Source organism: Pipistrellus kuhlii, unplaced genomic scaffold (assembly GCF_014108245.1).
Source record: "Pipistrellus kuhlii isolate mPipKuh1 unplaced genomic scaffold, mPipKuh1.p scaffold_m20_p_1, whole genome shotgun sequence".
In the NCBI taxonomy this organism is placed as follows: domain Eukaryota; kingdom Metazoa; phylum Chordata; class Mammalia; order Chiroptera; family Vespertilionidae; genus Pipistrellus; species Pipistrellus kuhlii.
The window spans coordinates 153,359,495-153,382,427 of record NW_023425404.1 but is presented as its reverse complement, the minus strand read 5'-3'; the positions used below and the strand labels follow the sequence as shown (position 1 = coordinate 153,382,427).

The following is a 22,933-nucleotide window of genomic DNA, read 5'->3' as shown; positions in this document are numbered from 1 at the left end:
TTAAGTATATCTACATACTTGTGCAAGGAATCCACAAAACTTTTCATTTTATGAACTGAAACTCTGTACCCATCTATAATAATAAAAGCGTAATATGCTAATTAGACAAAGCCGAGGGAGGTGGGGGGCAGTGGCAGAGGCAGAGGCGTGCAGAAGAGGCAGGGGTTGGGGGGTGGCAGGGACTCAAGGCCCTTGCACGAATTTCATGCATCAGGCCTCTAGTTAAACTATAACCCCCTAATCTACCTATCCCTGCCCCAGCCCCTGGCAGCCATCATTTCTGTCTCTAGGAACTTGACTACTCTAGGTGCCTCATATAAGTAGAATCATACAGTATTTGTCTTTTGTGATGTATTTATTTCACTTAGCATAGTGTCCTCAGGGTTCATCCATGTTGTAGCATGTATCAGAATTACCTTCCTTTTTTCCCCCCAGGAGGATAGTAAATACTTTATTGATTACATATGATAATGATGATACACAAGCTTCATATCCATCTATAATTTTGTATAGTATCATAATTCAATTTAGATATATTGCATAGGATGTGCCAATAATCATTAATAACCAAATAAACTCCATGACTATGCTTGGGTGACCCTTTGAGTGGTGAACTCAAGGTCAAAACCCAGTAACTGACAATTTAACTACACCGCAGTTTCTGAAGACAATGGCTTCTCCGCCCAAGCAGGTTGTAAATACATTTCAAATGGAACCTGGCATCACTCTGAAGGAAATCTAGCTGATCACTGTTGGGGTAATTTACCAAGATGACTTCCAAGCTAATTAACTTCACACAGTACATTAAAAAAATATTTATTCATTGTCATAACCAGACTATTATATTTAGCAATCAACAGCATGGGTGCAAAAAAAGAATCTACATTAAAACCCTTTGTTGGAATGCTTTAACTTTCCACAGAACAGAAACTAAAATAACCTGTTATACAATTAGTCACAAATACAGTCCTCCAGTTCTTTTTGTGCATTCATATGAGTGTTCTCTAACACATGTCTTCTTTGTAGCAGATAGGCCCTGCCACCACCATGCTTGGCTGAGTTCACAAATCTGTTGTAATCTGTAGCTTCCCTGTCGCTTCTCTGGCTCTCCTCTCCTGCCCTCTCACAATCGGGGACCCTTTGGGGGATGTCAGAGAGCCAGTTTCTACCTGATCCCACAGGCCAGGCTGAGGGGCCCTACTGGTACACGAATTCGTGCACTGGGCCTCTAGTTATAAATAATGCTGCAATGACTGAAGAATAGTATGATCTAATTTCTGTCTTTAAAAGTTCACCCAGGTTGCTGTGTGGACAATTGTTGAGGGATGGATCTAGAAGAGGAGTGTGCTGTCAGGGCTGCTACAACAATAACCCAGAGAGACAAGGGTGGCCTGGACTAGAGGTAGGATGCAGGGAGATGTGGTGTTTGGCGATAAGAGATTGTCTTCCTCATCTTGGTATTTGGGCTGCTTATTTCTGTATTTATTATGTTACCTCTGAAGGCAATTTCTCAGTATCTGTGGAATGTATTGCTGCTGTTGTCACTGCCATTTTAACAAAATATATATTTTTATTGATTTCGGAGAGGAAGGGAAAGGGAGATAGAGATAGAATTATCAATAATGAGAGAGAATCATTGATTGGCTGCAACGTGGGCATGTGCCCTGACCAGAATTTATTTGTGACCTCCTGGTTCATAGGTTGATATTCAACAACTGAGCCACCGTGACTGGGCATCACTGCCATTTTTATGTGTAACTTCACCTGGTACTTTGCTAGAGTCTCATCAGCATTAGTTCATTGGACAATAGCTATTTCAAGTTTCTATTCCCTCTCATTCAAGAAGCTAAAATCCTTCTCTCTCTCTTACACATACATCAAAGCAAAAAATAGTTCTAGGTATTTAAGTTACTATTTCACTGAATAAAATATAATTCTGTCCATTGATTCCTGAGAAACTGTATTTTATAGAATATTCACAGGGGAAAAAGAACAGTCTTAGAAGGATCTATGTTTAAAAAATATCACATTATGCTATCCTAAAATTCACTATTTGTTCATAGAAGGTGGTAAGACTTGAGTATATCTGGAAATAAGTTCACATATGCTATGATTTGTTTAACCTTTTTCTGAATTGGAGAAGAGTAGACTATATATTTTTCCTAGTATAGTTCAGTTCATTATCTGAATATCTTAGCACCAAACCAGGAGTAATGATTGCAGGAGTGACATCAGGAGATTATGTGGAGACTGAGAGCCAAATGCATGTTGTTTGCCTTGTGTTTACTTGAAATCTGGGTTCTGACTTAAGCCTTAAATATTGTCCAAGGGCAGATCTAAGAGAATTACTCTGTAGAATCCTTAGACCCACTATCATTTTGACCCTGCTCTTGAAATCATAGAGGGTTGGTTAGCTCCAGAATCAATCAAACCAGTCTTCCAAGAGTCTTTACACAAATGATGCACCTAGGAAGACCCCACTTGCCACCCTTGTCCTGCAGGAAGGGGTGGGAAGCTAACTGGCTGTTGGGATTAAAGAGATGTGAACATGTGGATTCCTTGCCCCAAAACATTCTGAACTCTGCATTCTTTCTGGGTGATTTTCCAGATATGAAATGTGACTTTCTTAGAACATGATAATTAAAATGAATTTTTATCTTTTTAATTCACAAAATAGGACTGGTGAATTTAAAAAGACACATTCATTTCTTACAGAGGAAACACTGTGTATTCCAGAATTTATTTTCTCTAATATGGGTTTTCAGCTTCATATATAAGTCAGGAGGTGCTTATAATTACATTCGTTTGCTGATTTTTCTCTTGGTCATCTTGAAGATGATTTCATTTTCTCAATCTATACACTAAATGCTACTTAGTGTCCTTATTAGGGAAGAACAATTAACGTATCAGTGAATTGTGGCCCTATTTCTACAACTATTATCAGAGAGAATTACTTGTTTGCTTAGGAATGTTCTACCTAATTTAAAACCATTTTTGCCTGTTAGCAATTGAATTCTATTTGAGTTTTATGAGAATGTTTTATTTTACACATACCAAAAAGCCATTATTTTAGAAAATCAGAACTTAAAACATTTAAACAAATATAAAATGTATTATCTGCATATAATCTTATATAATAAGAGCCTAATATGTAAGTGTCTGGTTATCTGGTCAGCCATTCAACCAATCAAAGCATATCAATTTGCTAATAATATGCTAAGGCCACTCAACCACTCACCATGATGTGCGCTGATCACCGGGGACAGGCAGTTGATAGGTCGACCAGTCACTCTGACGTGCACTGACCACCAGGGGCAGATGCTCCAACCAGTAGGTTAGCTTACTGCTGGAGTTCAGCTGACTGGGACTGAGTTAGATGGGCTGGACATACCTGGAGCCCTCCCATAGTCTCTACCCACCTGGCCAACTTCTTGCATCCCTCCCTGGCTCCAGTCGTGCACCAGTGGTGTCCCTTGGTCTGGCCTGTGCCCTTTCACAATCCAGGACTCCTCGGGGGATGTTAGAGAGCCTGTTTCGGCCAGATAGCAAGACAACCAGTTGCTATGGTATGCACTGACCACCTGGGGGCAGATGGTCAATGCAGGAGTTGCCTCTTGGTGGTCAATGCACTCCCACAGGGGGAGCACTGCTCAGACAGAAGCCGGGCTCATGGCTGGAGAGCACAGCTGTGGTGATGGGAGCCTCTCCCCACTCTGTGGCAGCACTAAAAATGTCTAACTTCTGGGAAGCGGGCCTAAGCCACCAGCTGGACATCCCCTAAGGGCTCCCTGTGAGAGGGTCCAGGCTCGGCTGAGGGACCCCATGAATTTTCTGCACTGGGCCTCTACTATATACACTACTAAAAGAGAAACATGCAAATTGACCATCCCTCTGCTACACCTACCAACCAACCAGAGCGAGAATGCAAATTATCTCAACAAAGATGGCAGTTAATTTGTATACACAGGCGTGGAGCGAAGACTGAAGACAGCATAGAAGGAAGTCAAGCACTGCAGAAGGGAGCGAAGCTGTGGAGAAGCTAACAGGGTAGCAGAGATGGGAGAGAAGCAAGCAGGGTGGCAGCCAGGCTTCACTCTCTTCTTTGCTTCACTCAGGGCGCAGGAAACCCTATTCTTGCAGGAATAGGCCCGAAGAAGCCCTGTTCTTACAGGAATCTTCCTGCAACAGGCCTCTATTATTTCATAATTGCTTTTTCTTTTAGAACTAGCGACAACTGATCATGGATAAAGTTGATATCAGCCAGTTTCTTGGATAAACCATATGTACAGTTAAATAAAAACATATTTTAAAAGAGCTTTCAAAAAACAACCTGCCAGGTCAAATTGATAAGGCATCTCAATAACATGTTGGATTTAAAATACGTTTGTGTGAGTTCTGTTTCATCCTTGAGGAACAATAATGAACCTTGTTGAGAAGGTTGAGCTTTTTGCAGAGTTTATTTGAGATGTCAGGATAAGTAATTGCCTTGCTGCTGCAAATTTGGAGCTTAACATTTTGTTGGGTCTATTTTTGCTGCCACTCAATAGATAATAAATTTCATGAAGGGATCGTTCCATTGGCAGAAGTTAGTTCCTTTTGTTTTCTCTGAAGAAAATGAGTTGCTTCATTTTGTGATGGGCAGGTATCCAAACACTAATACTTTTCTTTTCAGTCTGGAATCAGGTAATGAAGGCCCATCATTCTCACTGACAGCGGGGAGAACAGTCTTGCTCATCCCATATCTTCTAGTACAGCTCAAGGACAGACACAGTGGCTCGAATTTTATCAGCAGGCTCATGAGTCAAGGGACAGAAGTCATATGGGTTGGAAAAGATTATTAACTCTTTGAGGACTCTGTTATCAACTCAGAAGGTGCTATTTTACTGTAGAACCCTGACTTTCTTTCTTCACTGACCCCTCTGGAATGATACAAACACAATCTATTTTATTGATTCATCTCTCTCTCTCTCTCTCAATAGATCACATGTTGGTCAACAATAAACCCAATCTATGGCTGGTAAGCTAGTTAGAATGGGTTTTACATTTTTAAATGGTTGAAAAAATGAGAACAATATTTGCAACACACAAAAATGATGTCAATGACCATAAGTAAAATTTGATTGGAATACAGCCTGCTGATTCATTTGCATAATATATGGTTGTTTGTCTGCCATGTTGACAAAGTTGAGTTGAGTAGTTAGAACAGACAGTGAATGGCCCACAAAGTCAAGGTTAAGGCAAGTTGAGGTAGTTATTAGGTTTTCTACTATGTGAGTAGTTACAGCTCTGTTCTTAACTAGTGGTGATTTTCCTACATTATAGAAAATATATTTTTTTCAGGAGCCAAACAGAGAAAACTTTTGCACATTTCTCATATTTGGTATAATCTAGTTGTATTATGGGAAAAGTCAAAGCAACAGCATAGTAGAACCAGTTTAGACTGTAGACTATTTAATCTGAAGGTTTACTGATTTAACATACTCTTTCTTTTTCCAGCCATTGTTTTTAGGAGCTCATCTCAACTTGTTAGGTAAACTATTGAGATATTTCAGGAATACCAGCAGCATTTCTTTCTTTCTTTTCTTTTTATTTCTTTCTTTCTTTTCTTTTCTTTCTTTCTTTCTTTCTTTCTTTCTTTCTTTCTTCCTTCCTTCCTTCCTTCCTTCCTTCCTTCCTTCCTTCCTTCCTTCCTTCCTTCCTTCCTTTCTTTCTTTCTTTCTTCTTTCTTTTTTTCAAGAAATAATACATTTACCATAAAAAATAATATATGACCATCTATTTTAATGAAAAAAGAGATTATGAAATTGATTATGAAGAGTAAAAATAAATTTCTTTAGTGATTTCCATTAGTTTTTTTTTAAACATTTCTTTCTTTCTCTATAATCCTTGTATATATGCAAAGTTAATGTGATGGTAAACAACTTCTGGGCTGATTAATTGATAGTTGAAATAAAATTACCTGAGGGTTTTTTGCATATGTATTAGATACTTAAACATTTGCATATATTCTGTCTTCACTTCTACAGATCAGCTAAATAGAATGCTAGTTACATTTACTGCATTTGGAAGAGTTGTCATTCAGCTCTAACTAATCATTTTGGTATGCCTGGAAAGGACCAATACTGTTATCATTTTCTACAGATATACATTTATCCTTGCCAAACCTCATTTCATTCTTTGCATGGCTTACCATCCCCACCATCCTCTCATGCATAGAATGGAATCCTGGTTGAATGAACCACACAATGTGCACTGAGCAATGTAGTTCATGGATATAGGGTTCTATGGAGAGTTGTGAGACCCTGAGGGTGGCTGATCTGATTTGCAAATGAATGCTTCCTCCTGACTACACTGGACATTCAGCTTTAGGTCAATGTCACAAAACCCCTTCAGTCCATATTAAGTGTCAATCACAGGGCCAAAAATGGATAAAGGCTAAAACAGAATATTTTGGATGAAGCCCAGGAAACATATTATAATGTATGCTCTGTCTTGAATGGAATCGTTCCCCCAAGGGTGCTTGGAAATCCCGGGCTCATCCTCAGCAGCGCCACACAGAACTCTCCCTGGCTGTTTACATGGGCTGCCATTAGCCTCCTGTAAGCTCTGGATGAATATAGGAGGCCAGGGCAATGCTGTGGAGCCTTGCCTGGGTTCAGTCTGCACTATTGCTGGGGCTAAGGCACTGGCTGAGTCTGCTCAGTCCTGGAAGAATCACTGCATTATCCAGCCAGAAGTTGTGAGGATTCCAGTACAACCTATCAGAACCCCTCTGTGAGATTCACCTGGGAGCCTGACACTGGTCAGCAGATCCCAATGTTCATGTATTCAGGTACTCTGTACCTCCCACTGTTTGCTGTATGGTCTCCTAGTTTCCTGTGTGCATTTCACCTCACTGACAAGACCGGGAGCTCCCCCAGAAACTCACTGTTTTCTGTTTCTTTAACAGCCCCTCCATGCCTCTGCATTCAGTTCAGTCACTTCTCTGTACATGTTGACTGTGGAGAAGGGTGGGAGAAGTTACACATTATCAAGCCAAGGTGTGCTTTTGCCTGTCTGCTGTGCGATGTTAGTAAGTCCCAGCCAGACCTTGAAGGAGGAAAATGATTCAATGGTGTTGCCATTAGTCAAACAAAGAGTAGGTGGGATGGGTGTTGAGCTTAAATATCTCCGGTGTACCATTTAACCCATACCTACCACCTGCGGATTGTCTGTAGCCTGCCCTTTGTTGCAAAGGGTCCCCTAATTCTCCTTTCAGTCCCTTTCCTGTCATCATTGTTCTTGGAGGCATAGCTCTAGGAACCACATAAAGGCCTTTCACTTCCCTTGAATTTTGTTGTATTCAGCCAATTGACTAGGCTGTCAGCTAATTGGAGTGGAAATGTAAAATGAAAGCTGCATTATTCAGCTGCCAAGTCTCTTCACTTGGCAGGGAGTGGGTGATGCTGGTAATTGTACCAGAAGTGTAATTGCCCTGGGTTCTGCCTCTGGATTTCACAGTGAGCCCTGGGAGGGTCTTCCTCCGAGACACCTGATACCTGCTTCTCTTCAGTGGCTTCCTGGCAAACAGAGAGGCTTGAAAAAAATCTAATCAAGCATTCTTATGTTGTCAGGGGGCTCAACCACTGTGGATTTTGCTGACTGCGGGAGTGGATTGCTTGGTCTAAGGACCTAGTCAATATGTCATCCCCATCAGAACTGGCAGCTAATTTCTTCTCCGTTTGGAAGGGGTGAAGATGCTAACCTCATATGCCAGTCATGGCCTGAACCCAGCTGTTCTTGGGAACAGTAGCTGATGCAGAATAGAAACTTCTTTTGTAAACTAGCAATGAATGAGGAAAGGCTTATATGTCTGGAAAGAGTTAAATAGCTTAAAGGAAAAATAAGGAAAGTTATAGTTGGTTTGTTCTCCATTATAATTGATCATCTCAGTGTTTTGGGCCCAGCCAGCCCCCCTCCCCCCCTACTTAAACTTACAAATTAAATGAGATTGGTAAGCAATATCTCATGGTTGATTATGTTGGGTCTAGCATGTCGAAACATATGGCACAGGTAACTTCTAGTCCTTCCCACAACTTAACCCTGAACCCATGGCTTAGCCTACTTAGAGCTCCAGAACCCTTCTCAGCACAGCATTTTATTTATTTATTTTTAATTTATTTTATTGATTTAGGTTTCACATAATTATCCTTATTCTCCCATTCCCATCCCAAACCCCTCCCTACATATGCCCCCACCCCCACCCCCGTTGTCCATGGCCACTGGCTAGGCCCATATGTATGCACACAAGTGCTTTGGTTGATCTCTTCCCTTCACCCCCATCCTCTCAGCACAGCATTTTAAATAGCTATTTCCATAGCTGGCATATGTGATAAAACATGTTTACTATCTCTGACTTAGAAATTTAGAAATATTTCCATTGTGAACTTAGGAAATGGAAACAGCAGCAGCTAAGTAATTATTAAACTCTTCTCATTTACCAAACAATCAAGAAAATTGTTTTGAGCAGTGTTGTCTGGTACAGTTTTGTTACCAAATCATTATTTTATTATGCCATGTGGCTTTATAGAAAGCTTTCTCAAACAGAGGAAGACGTGTTTTTGTTTTCATAGAAGTTTAAGACCTTGAGTAAAGATATTGAGAGTCAGATTGTCCAGGCAGAGCTAGCTAACCTTGTTGGGTCCCAATTCCCTCCTTTCCAGAAATCCTGGAGGGGTGTAGGTGGCAGCAGCAGCCCAAGTCAATCAGGTCTATTGATTAGTTATATTCAAACCTGTTGAGATCTGTTCTCTTTAGAACTATGGCTCTAGAAACCCATCAGTCCTGGCTTCAAATTCTGGCTTTACCAGTTATAACTGATTAAATGATTTATTTAAGACTAATTTCTTTTTCTGTAAAAAACGAGTAATAATAACTCACTCATAGGATTTGGGTGAGAATTAAATTTCACATGTGTAATATAGGTACATATATACATAGATGCACAGATAGTATACATATATAATACATGTACATGTAATATATGCATGTATATAGTAGTTGCTCAGTAAATAGTAGTTACAAGTACTATATGTATAATGGGATTTGGGAAGTTGTGTGCAGTATCTCTAAGTATAAAATTTTGAAAAGTAAGCTTTTAACTTGTAACATTAGGAGTGGTTGTATATTGATGAATGTGGTCATGAAATGTACACATGAGAAAAAATCCAGCAGATGATGAACTGCTTTATCAATTCTCCAAATTTGTAATGAGTTGTAAAACAATGACCCCTCTGGGAGACAGAGGTCATATAGAGGTTTGTCTGGAGTATAGAAGGGGACTGAAGATGGAGAACTGAAGGCCTTTGTTCTAACCTGTAAGTGTGGGTACCATGCTAAGGAATTACAAATGTGTTCTCTAATTTATCCTCCTAATATTCCTCCAGGGTTGGTTTTATTATCTTTGTTCTTTTTACCTAAAAGAATAATTAGGTAATTACCTTGCTTCAGGTTCTATAATGTTAAGGCAAGGAAATATGTTCCACACAGAGCTGTTTGACTCCAACATCTATATCTAGATTACGAACGATGTGATCTAATCTCTGTATTTTATGGAGGAGGAACCTAAGGCCCAGCAAGTGACTTGTTCAGTGGGCGCAGCTTGGTAAAATCAGGTTCTAAGTCCTAGATTCCTTTTTTCATACTATGTTCTCTCTCTAATTATATTCTTTTTCTTTGTTCTCCAGTTGCTTCAAAAGTCTTTCTCTTCAACTAATAATTACAATTCAAGAGCAAATGTAATGGATTGGGTTGTATTTTTCTGTATCTCCCACAATAATAGATCCTCAATCCTTTTTTTATCAATTGATAAAATTTTTTTTATCAATACAAAAGTTTATTTAACAAAAGTTCAATGTGAAAATGGACAGGACTCTGTTTTTATATTGTAGTAAAACAAGTGCTGTGGGAAGGGGACATGTGGAAGCTGTTGATTTCTCTGGTAACTACAGCCATTCTTTATACTTGTTCCAAGGTTTCTAACATGATGATACTATTTCTTCGTATTACCACCATTCCAATATTGTTCTGTTGCCCATCAGTTGACATCTCCACACATTCATCTATCACAAGATTAATAAAAGGATCAAACCCCCAGAATATTCCTTGGACATGTCTGCCACCATTTAATTTAATGATAATTTCTTGTCCATAAATTTTTTTAACTCGGGAGGGTGAGCTTTGCTTATAGTGTCCAAGCGAGCTCAAAGATACTTCCAAACAGAATTCGTGACCTCTCTTGATCCTTAATCCTTGATGAATTGAATTCTTATAAGAATTAGTTTCTGAATCCTATTTTGAATGCAGCAGAGGTATAAATACATATAAATATACAAATATATTTATTGGGTTTTATCTTGGAGAAATTAAGTTGTTACTTTATGATACTGGCTCGCGAATGTTATGGGGTCCACTCCCTATTTTTATGCAGTCTGACAGTTTTTATCTTTTAACATTTTCATTCAGTATAATTAATTATATTTTAAGTTTTCTATCTATTATCTTACTATTTGTTTTCTGCCTTTCCTATATTACTTTCCTCTCTCTTTTCTTCTTTTGGTTCAATCCAATTATTTTTATTTTCCCACCTATTAGCTTCTCAGTTATACATGCTTTTCATATTTCTTTTGTAATTAATCCTAGAAATTATAGCATGCATTAATTATTTTATTTACCTCCTCCCCACTAGTACTAGGACCTTAAAACACTTTATTTACTCCTCACTGTCTTATGTGTTATTGTTGTTATGAACTTTATATTTACATACATTTTAAATCCTACAATATGTTATTATTTTTGTGTCATATAGTTCTTTATTTAGATTTACCCACATATTTGTCCTTTCCATTACTTTAAATTTTTCCTACATTATTGTGATTCCATCTAGATCCACTTTGTTTTTGCCTAAATAACTTACTTTATTATTATTATTATTATTATTATTATTACTTAGTTTTGGTCTGCAGGTGACAAATTCTCACAGGTCTTATTACTTTAAAACATCTTTATTTCACTTTCATTTTTGAAGGCTATCTTGCTGGGTATAGAATTCTAAGTTGGTGATTATTTTCATTTACCACTTTAAAGATTTGTTTTCTAACTGCTATAATTTGTGTGTGTGTGTGTGTGTGTGTGTGTATGTGTGTGTGTGTATGTGTGTGTGTGTATGTAGAAGTTCGCTGTCAGGTTTAGTGTTCTTCTTTGACAATTCCCTACCCATATATGGCTTTTAAGATTTTTATTTAGGCAAACAACTAAGTGTCCATTGATGGATGAGTGAATAAAGAAAAAAATGGTATATTATTAAGCTTTACAAGAAAGAAGGGAATCCTGTAATCCATCTGGAGGGTATTATGCTAAGTGAAATAAGCCAGAAAGAGAAAGACCAAATATTGCAGAGTAGCACTTATATGTGAAATCTAAACAACAACAACAACAACAACAAAAATTAGTCAAACTCATAGAAACAGAGAGTGGAAAAGTGGTTTCCAGAGGCTGCAGGGTGGGGAGAATACCAGGATATTGGGGAAGAATACTATTCTCTTTGCTATTTATTTTTATTAGTCTTACTCTGATGTGCTTAGGTATTTATATTTATTCTGCTTGATATTTACTATAGCACTTTTAAATCTATGGATTGATGTTTTCTTTCATTTTGGAAATATTTTAGCTATTATTTCTTAAAAAATTTGTATCCACCATTTTCTGTTATTTCTCTGTGAGAACTCAGTTGCCCATATGTTAAGCCTTGCAACACATTCCATGTGTTTTCCATGCTCTTTTCTGTTTTTTGTACTTTTTGTTCTTTGTTCTTTAGATTATATATTTTCCATTGACTTATCTTCTTGTTTACTAATATTCTTTTGAGCTATCTAATATGCAGTTCAACAAAATTAATCTCATTTGTTTGTATTTTTTTGTTCCTGAATTTCAAATTAATTATGCTTGTAGCTACTTCTTACCTGATTAAATATTCATAGTTATTTTTAAATCTCCAATATATGGTTTTATTTTCTTCTTTTATCCACAAAGTTAGAAAAAAAATAAAGTATAATCTATCTTCTGTTACTGAGTAATTTAGTGTACATTTGTTGCTGCTGAATAAATTCTTTGTGTTAATATGTAAAACAGAGTTGAGATATGTAGTCAATAATGTTAAACAGATTTTTCATTGATATGAATGTTTGGTGGGGCATTAAAGTCATGTGTAAATGATACAATTTTTCTTTGTGTAGGAGTGTGTTGCCTATTCATGACATCTGGAGTTTATGATTTCTATTCATTAAATATCAGTGGATAAACACCAACATTCAGTCTTCAGAACGAATTTTCAAATACCTCTTGAGGTGGCATAGCTCCTGTGTAAATGCTTGCTTTACATTAAATAGTGAGGCTGGGTCACCAGTCATGAATTCTTTGACCCAGGTCCTTGGCTGGGCCTGAAAACAGGCATTGTAGGATGTGACTTTACCTGGTAGTCATTTACAGGATGGCTGGTTTTACTAAGCCAACTGCCAAGAGGTTGGCTAGCATAAGAAGTTAGGGACTGAGGACATGAAGCAGATATTCAAATGATATGACACAATTCTGGCATCAGGCAGATGAGCCTGGCATCCAGTCGGCAATAGAGGGGCTCTTTTAGAGCAAACATCTTGACTGAGACATAAGTCTAGAAAGGAAGATCTCAAACAGTGGGTACTGAAAATGGCTACTGCAGCCACAAGGCAGGTATTATAGGATAGTATGGAGAGTAGAGTGCTGTGGTCTGTATTTGACTTTTAGCAATTACATCACAAAATAGCTAGCAATTATTTAAATTTAAGAATATCCATTCATCCATTTATCCATCTATTTATTCATCCATCCATCCACTCTATAAAAACACTACCAATACCTGTTATGTTTCATTCACTATGGGAATGCAACACCACCTATATATAAAGAAACTGTTCTCACTCTTGGGAATGGAGAGAGGCAGTAAACAACTAATAATGATCCAGTGGAGAAGGAAAACAAAAAAATAAATATGTTTAATATAAGAGATAATGGTATAGCTATAATTTAATTTTGTCTACAAGCATTTTGAATGCTTAATTTTTTTCTCTCCATTTGCCTTAGGAATATGAAATGAAGCCTGAGAGCTGAATTGTTAGAGGGGGGGAAAAAGTTAATTACTAGTTTAAGCTCTATTAGTCTCCCTGGTATCTGCATTGCTTAAGTAGAAATATGAGGCAGACTGTTTAATCATTATAGAACTTTTTATATGGTTAATGTCTCTAGGAATTAATTTTGTCATTCAGGTGCTCTTTGCTGGGCTTTCACTATAGCAGAATTGTGTTAGAACAAATGGAAAAATTAGAAGGGCTACAGAGCTAAACCTGTGTTTCCATTGCTTCAGAATTTAGAATGTGAAGCACATTCACTGGGTAATTAATTTTATTCTACATTTTAAAGAGATTTACCCACCTTCCCTCCTGTATATCACTCTATATTGGAATATTTTATAAACATTTAAGTGATGGGAAAGTTAACTTCTCCTTATTGTGGTAGCTGAAGGGATTTTTCTAAATCTCTAAATGCTACAACTATTCTTATGTCACAGAAAATATCTTGATCAACAGGTTAAGATTGTGGCAAGTGACCAGACTCCTATCATAGATACCATTTATTGAGTGTTGCCTATGGGCCATCACTGTACTAAACACATTAGCTTATTTCATCTCTACCATCATCCTGTTGGGTCCTATCTTCTCCTTAGTTTAAATATTGTATAAGGAAATGGAAACTCAGAAAAACAAAGAGATTTGTCTAAGTCCCCAAAATTGGGAAGTAATTGAATTGATATTTGAACCCAAGTTTACTTACCCTACCATATTGGCATGGTTACTTGAATTAGTGAGGTATATAGCCTGTGTTCATAGACCAAGGCTGTGGTACAGAGGTGGATATGGTGGGAAAAACAATCTTCAGAATCCAATGGACACTGGTTCAAATATGATTATCCTTACTTATAAGCTTTGGAAACATTATTTAACCTCTCTGAACCTTGTGTTTCTCATTTGTAAATTGAGGATGATAATCATATCTATCTTAACATATTATATGAAGAAACAAAAGATATGTGAATGTCAAATAATATGGAACCCAGAGGGCCCTCTTTCTCCTTTTTCTTTTCAATGCAAAATGGAGCTTGGAGGAGTAAGTTAGAAGAAGGGTGAGTTTTGGAAACATGAGACAGGGAAATATGGCTTAGTTAAGGAGGCAGAGAAGGCCTCCCAAGGAAGTGATATTTTAGCTGAGACTTGGAGGATGTTTGGAAGTTAGATTGAGAGGGCGGGCCTGGCTGGCGTGGCTCAGTGGTTGAGTGGTTGAGTGTTGACCTCTGAACCAGGAGGTCATGGTTCGATTCCAGTCAGGGCACGGGTCTGGATTGCAGGCCTGATCACCAATGTGGGGCATGCAGGAGGCAGCCAGTCAATGAGTCTCTCTCATCATTGATGTTTCTGTCTTTCTCTCCCTCTTCCTCTCTAAAATTAATCAAAATATATATGTATATTTTTTTTTAAATGAGGGTGGGAGTGTGCTGTTGTAAGCACAGGGAACATCTTAGGCAGGTAAGTCACTCAACCTCATAATTTCTTCCTCTGCAAATTTGGGAGCACTGCCTCAGGGTGTCTCACTCTGTGGTATATTGAAGTGAGAAAGTGGAAGTAAGAATGATCTGAAATGGTAAGACTGCTATTCAATATAAGGCACTCTTTTAAAAAAAAATATATATATATATATATATTTTATTGATTTTTTTACAGAGAGGAAGGGAGAGAGCTAGAGAGCTAGAAACGTCGATGAGAGAGAAACATCGACCAGCTGCCTCCTGCACACCCCCTACCGGGGATGTGCCCGCAACCAATGTACATGCCCCAGACCGGAATCAAACCCGGGACCCTTCAGTCTGCAGATCAACACTCTACCACTGAGCTAAACCGGTTTCGGCAAGGCACTCTTTATATGATAGTATAGGATAACAATATAGCACAGAAGAAAAAGGATGTGTTTGAATCCCAGATCTACTCATTGCTAGAGGTGCTATGGACAATTCACTTTGCCTTTTTCTTCAACCCTATTCTGTTATTTATAAAATAAGGCAGTGATGCCCTGTTCACAGGATGCTGGGAAGAGCAGTGAGATCATAAGTATGTGGAAGACCAGAAGGACCGGCCCCTGGAGGTAGTTTGTTCCCTTTCCTTTCCTGCCACCACCCGTGCTTCCACTCTATTCTAAGAAGACACATGTACAAGAACATGATGTTAACTTGCCATGCTATTCAGGGTCTCTTGTCAGCAACTGAACAAAGACATTTTCAGTTATATATAGCAGCTATCTTTTCATCTGTGATTCATGCTGTTCTTTCTGTAGCCAAATGATATTCTTATAGCTGATGTTTTCGGATTTATCATTTTAAGACAGCAGCAGGAGGAGAACAGGTACAAGCTAATCTCTCCAGGATGCTGACATGGGAAACTACTTAGGTCCTTGGTATGGGAAACAAGAAACTCCATAAGAGGATGTTCTGTGAAGCAAGCCTTTGAAATAGGCTTCAGACAGGAAGTGGTTTGCCTTTTTCGCTTTTATTTGACATTAAAATGTGTTTTCTCCCCCTGAAAGGAGAGAATGTAAACACAAGGACTCGTATCTTTTTTTTAACAATAAGTATCCTCTGCTCCTGTTTACTGGGTCTAGATGAGGAGTTTTACAGGAACTTTAAAATGAGACCAAATGAAAAAGGTATTGTTTATCTAAGCTGTCTGAGGAAGGGCACTTGGGGAAAGAATTGAACTCTAAAATGACCTTATGAAAGTTATTGATTTGTTTCTTTATGGTGCCTTTCCAAATAAGAGCCATTATTTCCATGCCTGAACTGGAGCTGGGTCAAGGAACCCTTTTTTATGGATTATCTTTCCTGAAAATCAGACTTGTCAGGAATAATGAACCCTCTGAAATGAATACACGAGGTCCAGTTGAATGGTATGGCCCTTTTATTGCTTTGAAGGACAAGTAGGGAGCACAGTTAATTTTTAAAACCTCACTGAGTGCAAGAAAGTTATGGAATAGCTTGGGTGTGATCAATGGCTCCCTGTTATGTATTGGTAGGTGGTTGTAAATAACTCCATTCTCCCCATGCCTGCTGGACTCCAAAGCTCAGTTTTACTGACTCTTTTGAACCGTATATTAAAAAATTAACTTTAATTAAGCAATCACATATGTTTCATCTACTATGTGTGAGAACTGTTCTAGGCATTAGGGACATAGTAGTGAATGAACATAACAAACAAAATTTCTGCTTTCCTAGAGAGAGACCATAAATAAGCAACTGTCTAATGTAATATCAGTTGGCGAATGCTCGGAAGAAAACAGAGTAAAGGATTTGGTTGACAGCAAAATAACATCTGAGGAGGTGGTATTTGAGCAGCCACTTAAATACAGTGAAGAATAAGCCATGTTGATACTTAGGGGAAGAGCACTCCAGGCAGAGAGAATGGCACGGTCTAAGACCCTGAGTTGGGAACATACTAGTACTTGGTAGTTCCAGGAACTGCAATAAAACCAGTGTAGCTAGATGTTGGTAGAAAAGGCTGGGAAAGAGGGTAGGAAATGAGGTCAGAGAGAGAAATAAATGGCCACTGGAACTTTTTAAGCAGTAGAGAAGATGCCATGAGCTATGGCAGTTCTTTCCTGAAGCCATCTCCGCATTCTAAATCCCATCTTGGAGCCCGGTTTGCTCTACGTAACAAGCTAGGCTCCCCAGAAGATGCGTGGGGAGACTTAGCATCCACTTTCTCCAAGGTGGTTCCAAACTTGTACCCTCAACACATTATCTCCAGCTGGGTCCTCCCATTTGATTCAAGGAATCTGGGTCTACTAAAAGCCTAACATAAGAAAAGGAGATTCAGTAATTCCTGATGTCAGAAGATCCATGAGAACTAAGGGAAAAAAAACCACACACACGAATTTTTTTTTTAAATAGAAGAAGAGTATTGTACTATCTTTCAAGATACTAGTATGCAGGCATCTGAGGCCCAAAGCTGCCCACAATTATCCCTATCCACCCACCTAGGGAAGTCAGGGGTCCTGGTGGTCAAACTCCTCTTACCTGTGAGGTTCTCATCAGCTCTGTATCTTAACACGAAGTTACTTAGAGATGGCTTTGAGAATATGAGATTTTTGTGAAAATACTTTATTTAAAGAAATAGGTTTTACAAGTACATATACCCATTATTACTAGTCATGCTATTTTGGGAAATTTTAATATGCAAAAAAAATCACATTAAGTTTTGTATTTTTGTTGCTAGAAAATAGAAAATATGGATAAGAGTAAAGGAAAAAACAAACAAATAAAAAAAATCACCTAGATTCCATGCCTAGGGATGACTGCCCTTCACTTACTGGTTTTCATAATTCCATACTTTGTTCCTCTGCATGGATTTTTTTTAAAGAGAGGAATATTTTAATACTGTTTTATAACTTGAAAGCACTGCTTTGGGGGAACTCTGTTCCCTCTTTCTCATTTTTGGTCTAAGAACCAAGGGAATTTAAAATGAGATGAATTCATCAATAGTTGAAGTGGGATTAGTATACCATTTAGATGAAAGAAAATTTATGTGAACAGTTTATATACTGCTCTTATAGAATATTATAAATAATTTCCCCCAGAAATTGAGGACTGGTGAGGAATGTAGTCCTTGTTTCTTTTTAGCACTAATGAAATGTTTAGTAAATACTTAACCAGGTGAAATACGTGCATATTTTTAATTGAAGCATCTTGCTATTACTTAAGAATAAATATTTCTTTTTGTGATAGCATGGATGAACCTGGAATTGTTACGCTAAATGAAATAAGTCATTCAGAGAAAGACAAATACCATATGCTTTCACTTATATGTGGAGTCTAATGAATAAAATAAACTCATGAACAAAATAGAAAAAGAGGTATGGACGCATGGAACAGACAGACAGCTTTTAGAGGGGAGGGGGATGGGGAGAGTGGAAGAAAGAACCTGAAGGGGTTAGCCAGAGAACATATATGCATAACCCATAAGCACAGACAGCAGTGTGGTGTTGTCCAGAGGGAAGGGGAGCCCAGGGCTGGGGGAAGGTGGGCAAAGAAGGACATCTATAATAGTGTCAACAATAAAAATAAGATTAGGTAAAAAAAAAATATTTAGGGATGGAGGCACTATATTATTTGCAAGAACATTTCATTAACATATTTTAAATACTATATAAAAATCTGTTGAAATAGGTCATGCTTTGATTGCTTTGTGGTTTTGTCAACATCTAATCCTTTAATTTATATTCTAGAGAAAAATGATTTTAAGACTATTTCTTTTGCAGGGTGTGTTAGATTGGGAGAGAGAATTGCAATAGTAACACGGAAAACCTGTAAACTTATTTTACAGTGTTATTTCTTTGGTCTTTATGACTTTATCCAAAGTTTCAACTATTGAGGAACTCTGGTATCCCTACTGTCATAAAGCAATTTTATAGGACCATAGAAATTGATTCTTAAAGTTTTAGAGCTAAAAAAGAAAAAAAAAATATGGCCATCTGTCCAGGTTTTACTTTATTTAAAATTAACCATAGACCTGGCCAGTGTGACTCGGTTAGGTATAGTCCCATGCACCAAAAGGTTGCTGGTTCGATTCCCTGTCAGGGCACATGCCTGGATTGTGGGCTTGATCCCTGGTAGGGGGCATGCAAGAGGCAGCCAATTGATGTTTATTTCTCCCCCTCCCTTCCTTTCTCTCTAAAAATCAATTTAAGAAATCTTTAAAAATAAAGTTAACCATAAATTATTTACTCCATGAGGACATTATTATAAGTACTTCTTTGACAAGTCCGATGCCTTAGGAAATTTTTCTTCAAACATAACCTTGTACATTATGGGGATTTTATAGTGACATCACTTAAACATTGCATTATCACGTCTTGCATTCTAACTGGGGTATCTCAGTTCACATGGACAAGTATTATCCTGAGGGTAAGCAAGTACTCAGGGTCATTCTTTAATGAATTCATCCAACACTCAGGAACTGTGTTAGGTGATGAGGACAAAGAAGAAGCGATTTCTCTCCTTGGAGAGTCATAGTCTGGTGGAAAGACAGACATGTAAACAAATTCAGGAAGGCTTCCTGGGGCCAGATAACTTTAACTTTGAATTAACATAGAGGAAAATTGTGGTTCTATGAACACAAGTGGGAAATTATTCCATGTTTTTAGAACTCTACTGTGTAGAGTGCAGTAAGCCAAGTCCAGTGACTGGGAGCTGCTGAAAAGAGTCATGGGCTGTTTTGGAGTCTGGGGTCACTGAAGAAATAACTGAAGGGCAAAGAACTTGATGCCGAGTATGAGAATGCTGCATCTGGGGTGAATGTGCAGCACCTTAGAGCCATCCTGACCGGAAGGGAGCACACGGAACTGGTGTAGCCCTTGCCTTCTGTGTGAAATGAAGATGTGGATTCATGGCCTAGTGGGACAGAGGCTCTTCCCGTTACCTGAGTAGTCCTGCAAACACCACCTGTGGATTCATGCCTCCTTTCAACTGCAGAGCCCTAGGTCATCTCAGTGTGAGAGTGGTAATTCAGTCATAATCTTACTATTTTACCTGAGTAGGCTGGAATAGGACTATGTGAAAGTCAAGAAACTTATGAGACTATTTTCCCTATGAAAAAAGGGAAAACAATGAAAGATATTTGCTAAATGCCTGTGACATTGTACAAAATATTTGGATTAAAAGTAAATTACAGTTAGCTCTAGCCAGTTTGGCTTAGTGGATAGAGTATCGGCCTGTGGACTGAAGGATCCTGAGTTTGATTCTAGTCAAGGGCACATGCCCAGGTTGTGGATTCGACCCCCACTAGGCGGTGTGTAGGAGACAGCCAATCAAAGATTCTCTCTTATCATTGATGTTTTTAGTTCTCTCTCCCTCTCTCTTCCCCTCTGAAATCAATAAAAAAAATATTAAAAAAGTAAATTACATTTAATGAGCCCTTAGTAACTTGTAGGCACTGTTCAAACCTCTTTAAATACATCCTTTCAATAACCCAGTGAGTTAAATACTTTGTCATTCCTATTTTACAGATAAAGAACCTGGGACACAGACATCTTAACTTGATAAGGGCCTCACCAATAATAAATGGTGACACCAGGATTCAAGCTCAGGGAGCCTGAGTTCTTAGAGCCCATGGAGCTTTGTGAACTGGGGTAAATTGCTCAATCTCTTGAGAATTTATCTGTAAAATAGGAATAGTCATCATAAGGATAGTGCCAGGTCCTAAGGTTATTATGCAGGTAAGTGCTTTGCACAGGTAGCATCTAAGTGCACTTTTGTCCCTCTCTGTTGGGCCCTGCCCCCCGGCATGAGGGCAGAGGCTGGGAAAGCAAACCAGGCCCCCTCCTCCAGGACCACAAGTGCCTCCTTCCATCAGTGTTTCCTGTTCCATTATCTTAGTCAGTATAAGATAATGCTCAATAAGTGGTAGCTGCTGCCTTTGTGTAGTTGTCATTTTATTTAATCTGTATCCTGAAACTGATATCGTTTTCTTGAAATCAGCAGGAAAGATACAGTATATTACATGTGCTTGGGGATGGAATTTGCTTTTCCTCACCCACTTGCCATTGCTCTTTGGGTGAAGAGTCAACATAGTTGGCACACTATTGTCAATTTCAGAGGAATGAGCTATAACAATAAAGAGAAAGAGATTCAGAGGTTTCGTAAGTCAGGTTCCAGTACTCATTTGCTTCGATTCCGATTTTTGTGTGAATTGGCTACTGTGAATGTAATCTCACTTCAGAGGCACTTTGTATTTCTTAAATGACGTTGTTTCTGAAGCATATTCCCCTAAGAGGTTATGTAGGCATTTAACATTTCTCAGCCTAAAAGGATGACTTCATTTTGTGTGGGAATGTTGTGCACATCCGGGTAAGTCAGTACATGGTATGTCAGATACGGTCCTGCGGAGAAACGGAACCAAGGAAAGACGTGTATCTTGGCTTGTACAGTAATTGTGGGGACTGGCAAGTTCCAAGCCTGTAGGCTGGAAGAGTTGAAAATACAGTCTTGGGTCTGAAATTTTGAAATCTGTAGGGCAGGCTGGTAGTCTGGAAATTCCAACAGAATTCCTGTGTTCCAGTTTTCAGGCTGAATTTTTTCCTCTCCAGGAAACCCCAGGTTTGGTTTAGTAAGCCTTCAACGGGTTGGCTGAGGCTCACCCAGGTTATCAAGGGTAATCTCTTTACTTAATCAACTGATTGTCAGTTAACTAGTTACAAAACCTTCACAGCAACATCGAGGTTGGTGTTTGACCAAACAGTAGGGTGCCATATCCTAGCCAAGTTGACACACAACATTAACCATTGCATTTGATTTTAGCCTTACAGAGTGAAAGTATCTATTGCTAGCATCTGCCAGCTTCCCAGCTTATCCAGTTAAAGTTGAATGCTAGTGTTCTAAAGACTCTGTCATGAGCATGGACACTGCTCTGACTCTGTCCCAAAGAATTCTAATAACACTTCATTTGCTTGACTAAGGAATAAAGGATGAGAATCTTTAGAAAGAAGGAAAATGTCCTTACCAAGCAACTTATGAACTGTGCACCTTGGTTTATAAAGAACCTACAGAGGCCAGCCAACGACCGTGCCTGTGTTGAGGGCTTACATTCTGGTCTAGCAGCTAACAGGAATGTAGATGAATGCAGGAAATAGTGAAGAGCCATATCTGAGTGTGTGTGTGTGTGTGTGTATATGAGATGTGCAGGGTGAAGAGATAGGAAATACTTATTCTTGAGGTTGAGGCTTCAAAGAAGCATGCTGGTTTAAAAACTGTCCCTGGGGAAGTGAAGGAGAAGTGGGGATAGATAAGTGAGGCTGGGGCTGTCCAATGGTTTGGCCAATTTAAGTGAGGGATGAAAGTCTCAGGACTGGGAGATTGGCCAAGGCCCAAGAGAGAGGCGAGTGCTTGATCATGGCGTCTGCACTTTATCCCATCAGAGGTAAAGATGAGAGACATCATAGTTTTGAACCAGAGAATAACACTGACAGCCCTCTTAAAAGAGGCTGAGTGTGTAAAACCCAGCCAACAGTATGGCTGTTTTTAACCCACACAAAATAGGAAATGAGGTTAGGAAATCTCTGAGCAAATATATTTCAGTATGGTCTATTTGAAGCCTACGGAGCAGCCTTGCAAAGGACAGAGACTGGTTCTGTGCTATAGTTGGGCTCAGAGGTGCTTCCGATGGACACAATGAAATATGGATTCAGCAGGACAGGAAGTGAGAAATAGGAAGGACATTTCTAAGGCCTTTTTGCACTGAGCCCAGTTTTACTTTTCTGGTCTGATATTTACTTTGCTTTTCAATTTGATGAGAACTAACATAATGTTGTAAATTTTTTGTTTATTTAATACCCATGTGCATAATCCAAAATAATTTGTGAAGTCCTATGGATGGTGCTTTATTTATATCCCCCTATGCCTGGACTACAGCTGGACACCCTCAGTGTGTTGGTTGATCTGCCTTAAAAACTTTGAAATGCGTCCTAAGATCCTTCTTGATTCCGATGAGCATTCAAGTGTGTAATAGGCAAAGCGCTGGAAAATGCTGATTAGTGCTTGTCCAAGTGTCGTTTTCCTTTAAACAGGGTCTGATGGTTTCTGCTGCTTAATAGCCAAGAGAAACTTCTAGTCAGGGAGCAGCTTGTCCCCCTGACGTTTCAGGTCAATCGATGGTTTTTACTCTGGGTATCGACAGCTCTCTGCTGCATGCCCTTGTCGTGGGCTACGTGGGTTGACTGTGGTGAAATGGATTATACGGCTTTTATTGCCTCTCGAGATTTAATCAGT

The 22,933-nt window shown here is 38.7% G+C and overlaps 1 protein-coding gene and 1 pseudogene across 1 annotated transcript in view; one reads left to right on the top strand and one right to left on the bottom strand.

Moving 5' to 3' along the window:
- Positions 1-22,933, top strand: part of FRAS1 (Fraser extracellular matrix complex subunit 1) — a 446,031-nt gene that overhangs the window by 141,063 nt on the left and 282,035 nt on the right. The gene's annotated exons all lie outside the window — the stretch shown is intronic.
- Positions 9,863-21,809, bottom strand: LOC123651563 (annotated as a pseudogene).